The sequence below is a fragment of the Delphinapterus leucas genome, chromosome 10, assembly GCF_059928025.1.
Source record: "Delphinapterus leucas isolate spDelLeu-1000000601 "Yukka" chromosome 10, BTC_Dleu_Yukka2, whole genome shotgun sequence".
NCBI lineage: Eukaryota > Metazoa > Chordata > Mammalia > Artiodactyla > Monodontidae > Delphinapterus > Delphinapterus leucas.
Genome location: NC_143138.1, coordinates 19,861,798 through 19,868,868, shown reverse-complemented (window position 1 = coordinate 19,868,868; position 7,071 = coordinate 19,861,798). Strand labels below are relative to the sequence as shown.

The following is a 7,071-nucleotide window of genomic DNA, read 5'->3' as shown; positions in this document are numbered from 1 at the left end:
TGTGTTCAGAGTTCAGCACAGAAAATGAAAGATTTGAGAAGTGAGCCCCAATGCAGCAAACCCTACTCACTCACCCCTGTCCCCTTTGCCTGTTAAATATCTCCACTTTGGGGCTTTTTTTACATGAATATATTTTCTTTTCATGTATATGGAGCAGTTCAGCCATCCCTGAAAAACTTCTCCAGCACGGCTTCCACAATCTTGACTCACTTGCTCTTTGAGAGCGTTTTGACTTGCTCTGGCGACTGTGCCGCGTCACGGGTGCCCTGCTGCCCATGCATCTATAGCTCCTTTGTCCTAAATCTCCCCATCAATAACTTGAGGACAGTCATACTGAACTCCCTTTCTTGCCTCTTAGGAAACTCAGAAGAACAAGCAACAGACACTCCTAAATTCCTTCGGAGAAAAGTGCCTTCATTGGTATTAAAATTCTCATCACAAAGGAAACCATGAGATCCTAGGGGTATGCAAAAGCTGAGTCAGGGCCCAAATTTTCCTGAGGGTGAGGAGAGGATTGTGGGAGGGGAGGGAGGGAGGAAAACAAAAGAAAGAATCTTGCTTTTAATATGTACAGTATCAACTTTCTCCCCTCACAGAGTTACCTGGTCCAAACTGGAACTTAACAGAATTATTATTATCAGATAATACCTATAATCAGTAATAGTTCATGACTTTTGCAAAAAGCTTGTTCAGTGAAAGAAACACTACTAGGTGCTCTTCCAGGACCATCTGGTGCTCAGCTCAGCACCCTGTTCCGTACAAACATCAGGGACATGTGTAGGATTCTATACATAACAACCGAGCCATGTGGGTGAAACGGGCAGCTGGTTGCATGTGCAGGTTTTGACACTAGGTCACACCTTGGTCAAGAAGTTGGGCAGAGCGTAGAACTTCCCCTTCTCCTCCCTGCTCCCTCCACCCTACTCACACACAGTCCTTGACACCTCCTCTTTTTTGTACTTTGTTAAAACTTTGGATGAAATTTTATGAGAAAATATCTCACCCATCATTCTAACATTTTCCCAGCAGCTACTCCTTCCACGGGGTGGGCTGGTGCCCCACCCCACCCCTCCCCCCGTCGAGGGCAAAGAAGACCTGTCCTCCTGAGCTCTTGCTAACCTACTTCTGACCTCTGGGGCCTCTCTTCCACCTCAAGGTGGTTCAGGAAGCCCCTGCCCCACCACCACCCCGGGTTTCCATGATATTAGAAGATGGGAAGCTGACGTTTATACTGCCTTTGGCTTCTGCCAAGTCCATGCTAGAAGAAGCCCACCCACTCACGTTCATTTACCCCGACCCATTTTCTCCAAATTTGCTTGCTTCTTCGCTGTCGGAATGACCAGAAAGCTGGCCCAACCGAACCACTTCACAAAAGCTGACTGTAAGGTTACCTGAGTAGCACAGAGACCCTTTCCACTGAGACCCTTCCCTTAGACCCTATGCCTTGAGGCTGAACTTTTAAGGATTTGGGTTTATAGCTCGTGGGTACCTCGGGGTAATGGAAGAAGTCTCTAAAATCTGCAGTAGAAACGACTCTCAAAACCTTCCCGCTCATGACAGTTTCATGAGGTTTGTGTTTTGGTTTTTGATTCCTGTTTTTTGAAGGGCTGGCTGCTTTCCGCTCACCTCGCACTTGAAGCTGCAGTGCTTTTATCTTCTTGCTTTCTTTCTCCTCCTCTGGTCTCATCACGTTCTCTGGTCTACGCCCTTGTTTATAAGTCTAGGTTCATTGATTCAGCTCTGTTTGTGGTCTCAGAGAGGATGGGTGGCACTTTTCAACCTGTTATCACACCTGATATGGCTCTAGGAAAAGAAACAAAAAATTGGTCTTATGTTGAAGAGGTAAGTAAGAGGGATTGACAAAGCTGTGCAGAGATGAAACAAACCATAGACTGTTTTTCACACCTCTCAGCTGAAAAGGAATCAGAGAGCAAGAACCAGAGGGAGCATGACGGAGAGAAGAGGAAAGGGGAGTCCAGTGCCTAAAAATAAAGATCCCTTGGTCATAACAAAGTTTCTCCATGGGCAACCTGAACTCACAATTAAAAGGGAAATTATTAAAAAATATGCAGACTGTTCAATAACTCCAAATTCCCATGTGCAATAACTTGAGAGAGACAGAGAGAGCCACCCTTGAGAGGAAGCTAAGCTCATCCCCTCACTGCTTCAGGTTATGGCCATGGTCCAGTATTGTGTTTAGAATCAAAGCAGCTTTTTCTTCTCCTTCTCTTCTTCCTCCTCCTTTTTTCTTTTCTCTTTCTTCCCTCCTCATCTTTTCCCCTCTCCCCCTCCCTCTTCCTCTCTCTCTCCATCTTCTCCTCCTTCTCTTTCAGCTAGCTTTGTTTTTAGTTCGAGGGAAGAGACGAAACCATAGCCCCCCCTTTTTCACTGAAGTTCAAGGCTGCTCATTGAACTGTAAAGCGTCAGAGCTGGATCACCCTCCTTCTCTACCAGCTTGCTGCTATGTTTTCAGGGAGGGGAGGGAAGCAGCTGTTGCTACTCCACTTCTTTAGAGGGAAAAGCTTAAAAGCCACCATCGAGCTGGTAGATTGGGAACATTGGAAAGCGAGAGTTAGGAGATGGGAACTGAGTCCCTCCTGGGCAGGACTGTGCCCTTATTTGGAAGAGGGGATGCATTGCATTGTCTTTCCTTTTACTCCATGCTCTGTTTTCACTGATCCTCTTAATTGTGATTTACACTTCAAAACAAAACATTAAAGGAGGAAGGAGCCTGCAGAGAAACAAAGGAGGAATCATGATTTCTTCATCTATAACTCTCCATTTTCTCCATCCAAATAACTCAGTGCATTTAGGTCTTTCTGGGTGCCTGACAAAGCAGGTTTGAAGCTTATCTAAGATGAGCCAGGAACTTGGGAATCAGAGTTTAAGCATGTCAAGGGTTTATCCAGGGCCCAACTCTGCCCTGTAGTGTTCCTATAGCACCCAGAGCCGCATTTCTGAATTTCCAGGAGGGCTAAAATTTCAAATCAAGGAGCGTTCTTCCCCCAGAACCTAAAAAAAAAAAAAAAAAATGCAGTCTGGAAGTATTTTCCTTCCGAAAGAAAAATGTTCTGCCCTTAGCCTCATGCTTTCCTTTTTTTTCTCTCTTCTCCCTCCTTCCCTCCCTCCCTCCCTTCCTTCCTTCCTTCCTTCCTTGAATGTGGTCTCTGAAAGATCTCTTTCCCCAGATTGTTTTTCTGTCCTCTGTATAGTCAGGAGTCACTGAGACATATCTGTTAAAGAGAAGCCACACTGGGAAGAGTTTTCAAAAACATTTGGCCAAAATCAGAACATAGCAAGTCCCAAATTTCAACTCCTAACTTTCGTTGCTATCCTTGAGGAGAAGAAATTCTGAGGCTAAGAAGAAACCGGTCAAGAGATGAATGGGTCACAACCCACAAAGCTAGTACGTGTAAAGGGATGGAGCTGCCAGGCCTTCCCTCTGCAGATACCCAGAGGCCATGGGCCCCAGCTTCCATGTGGGACACCCGATCATGGCCCCAGGTCCTACAGGGCCTGCTGCAGGCCTGCTGCACTCAACGTGGGATCTGTACCAGGGATCTTTAACTGTCTAGTTTTTGAAGCCCAAAGTAAATTTTGGGAAACTATGTACCTTTGTATATCTAAAAATTTTTATTATAAGTTTTAAAATTTACAAAGGATGTAATTTATGTAATTTAGATGATCATTAACATATTGGACTTTTAAAAAAAGAATTTCTAGTTTAATATCATCAGGATCTTAGCTCAGTATAAGGCTATAAGTTAGGCAGGTAGGATAAATCGATATTCCAGAAGGACTCTTAACTAATGAAAATCTATCAGGAAACTGATGGTACATTTTATTAAGAATGTTAGATACATCCCAGAAGGTGCTGCTGTTCCAACCACACCACAAAGTTTGACTTCAGCCCAAGTTTGGGACAATTTCCCTTCTTATAATGTAATGTATTTTTATTACATTAAAATAATAATGTAATATTATTACATTATTAATAATGTAATATTATTTGAAACTCTTTTTTGATCATTCTATCACATTTCTCTGTCAGAAAAAAATATATGTATACATATGGCTTTCTTTTTTTTATTGAGGTATAATTGACATACAATGTTATATTAATTTCAGGTACATAACATAGTGATTTGACATTTATATACATTATGAGATGATCACCACGATGAGTCTAGTTACCATCTGTCACCATCTTAAGTTATTATGATATTATTGAGTATATTCCCTCTTCTGTATATTACATCCCCATGACTTATTTATTTGATAACTGGGAGTGTGTGCCTCTTAATCCCCTTCACCTATTTTGCCCATCCCCCAACTCCAGTTGCCCACCTCTGGCAACCACCAGTTTTTACCCTGTATCTATGAGTCTGTTTCTATTTTGTTTTGTTTGTTCATTTGTTTTGTTTTTCTAGATTCCACATATAAGTGAAATCATACAGTATTTGTCTTTCTCTGTCTGACATTTTGCTTAACATCATACCCTCTAGATTCGTCCATGTTGTTGATAAAGGACAAGATTTCATTCTTTTTTTATAGCTGAGTAGTATTCATTGTGTATATATACCACGTCTTCTTTATCCATTCATCCATTGATGGGCACTAAGGTTGTTCCCATATCTTGACTATTGTAAATAGCACAGCCATGAGCATGGGGGTACAGATATCTTTTTGAGTGAGTGTTTTTTGTTTTCTTCAGACAATATGTTCTTGTTGATATTCTCCATCATGAGACATTCTTCTCATATTTAGTTTCCTTTAATTGTTTGAATACATTTTAAATAGATGATTTGAAGTCTTTGTCCTAGTAAGTCTAACATCCGGGCTTCTTCAGGGACAGTTTCTATTGATTGGTTTTGTTTTGTTTTATGGGCCATACTTTCTTGTTTCTTTGCATGTCTCAATTTTTTGTTGAAAACTGGACAATTTATTTAATATTTTATGGGAATTTTGGAAATCAGATTCTCCCCCTTCCCTAGGGGTTTTTATTGTTGTTTAGTGACTTTTCTGACTCGTTCTGTAAAGTCTGTATTCTTTGTCATTTGTGGACACTGAAAGCTCTGCTTAGTTACTTAGCAGTCCGCTAACGTTGGACAGAGATTTCTTTAGATGCCTGGAAACAATAAGTCTTAGCTTTTGCCAAGTGACTCTGTATGTAAGCTGGGACACACCTTCAACACTCAGCTAGGCGCTTTATAAGTTTGCCTTAACATTTACTTCCTGCTTCTGCAGAGCCTCAAGATTAGACAGAGGTGAGAGTTTATGGCCTTTGCAGGTCTTTTCTAAGCATGTGCACAGCCTGGTCATGCACACAGCCCTACACGTGTTTGGCCTTCTGGATCCCCAGGAATATGTCAGAGCTTTTCAAAGCTCCCTGTGGCCATCTATTTCCTCAGCTTTTTTTTTTTTTTTTAAGAGTTTGGTTCACCTACTGTTTGCCCCCAATTCTTACCACTGCCCTAGGCAGCTTAGTTATTCACCAACTGCTTCTGATTGTTTTCAACAAGCAGGCCCAGGGAAGAGGCTCTTCACTCCAGGCAGCACTGAGTCAAGTTGAATAAAGACAGCCTTGTAAATGGGGTCTTCCAGGGAACCAAAAGACAGGTCAAATCATGACAATTTTCTGGGAAAGGGGCTTTAAAGAAGCTCCAAACCCATTCTCTAACCACTCCAGTGACTACCAGTCTGCCGGTTTCACTATATTGTTCTCTCTTGGTTTTGAAGGCTACGACACAGCTGGGGAGGCAAATCCATCCAGAGCTTTGGTCAGCCTGTCCTTCAGGCTTCCCCAGCACCTGTAGTAAGTGACCTTGAGTGTGGCTTCTACAGTTGAAAGATACCCCTAAAATGGGGGAAGGTGAACAGGAAGACTTACAAAGCCTCTGGGAGAGCTGTAATCCCATGAGGTGGGTGTCTCCTCTTGTAATGTGAAAACAGGAACACCATTAAAATCATGTTCCTTTAGAACACGGAAGTAACAAGCCACCGTCAAGTAGAAGAATACGGGAAAGGTCAAAAGGAGAGAGGAGACACCACTCCACATGTCCTGCCAACCTCCCAGGATCCTCCTCGCTGGAATCCATCTTGGCTGAGCGGTTCTGCTCGCCACCAGAAAGGACCCTGAGTCAGAATGATTGGCCAGAGACAACCAGAAACGAATCCCATCACCATAAAACCCGAGACCGCGAGCCACGTGGCAGAGCAGTCCTCCTGGGTTCCCTTACCCTCCTGCTCTCCACCCAGGTGCCCCTTGCAATAAAGTCTCTTGCTTTGTCAGCAAAAAAAAAAAAAAAAATCATGCTCCTTTAGTCTCAGCTCCTTGTCCATGGCATTCTGCAGTTAGATACATCTTATGTGCATTTTTACAGGCAAAGTTACCCAAAGATAAGCTTATTTCTGGCTCTGTGGTATTTTCACCTTCTTTTTCTTTCTTGATTCCAAACACTCCTCACAGTTTCAATTCCTCTCTCCTACTTTGTTCTCCTTTCTGTTTCTAATACCCCTAATTATTTCAGATTCTTCTCCCTGCTCTGAAGTTTTTGCATCTGAAAATTATGTATTTAGAAATACTTTCTGGAGGGAGTGGGAAATTCTCCAGGAATGGGTACAGAGAGAAGGTTGTGAAGCCCATCTTCTATTGAAATGAAAGCCCACATTGGATGATGACATTTTCCCATCAGGGTGACTTCCTCCTCTAAGCACTTCACAGGTGGTAATTTTTTTTCAAAACAGCAAACCATGCAGAAATGTTTAAAATTAATAAATAGCCAATCATTATAACAAATTCTCATACCACAAAATAATATCACCGTGTTGATTTTCACATGTTCAACACAACACAAGCACAATCATTTATATATTTACTTAAATGTTTCCCACTGTGCCTGAAATATAGTAGGCATTCATTTATCATTTTTCAAATAGATAGATGGATGGATGAATGAATGAATGAATGAGTAAATGAATGAACACAGGAATGGGCAAGTAAAGCTCCTCAAGGCAAGGACTAGACCGTGCATATCTGCATACCTGGTATAGCACAAGGTGGATACCAAC

General features: G+C 42.2%; 1 protein-coding gene across 3 annotated transcripts in view; it reads left to right on the top strand.

The window, feature by feature from the left end:
- The window catches only part of RIPOR2 (RHO family interacting cell polarization regulator 2), a 210,885-nt gene that overhangs the window by 85,470 nt on the left and 118,344 nt on the right, over positions 1-7,071 (top strand). The window lies entirely within an intron of this gene.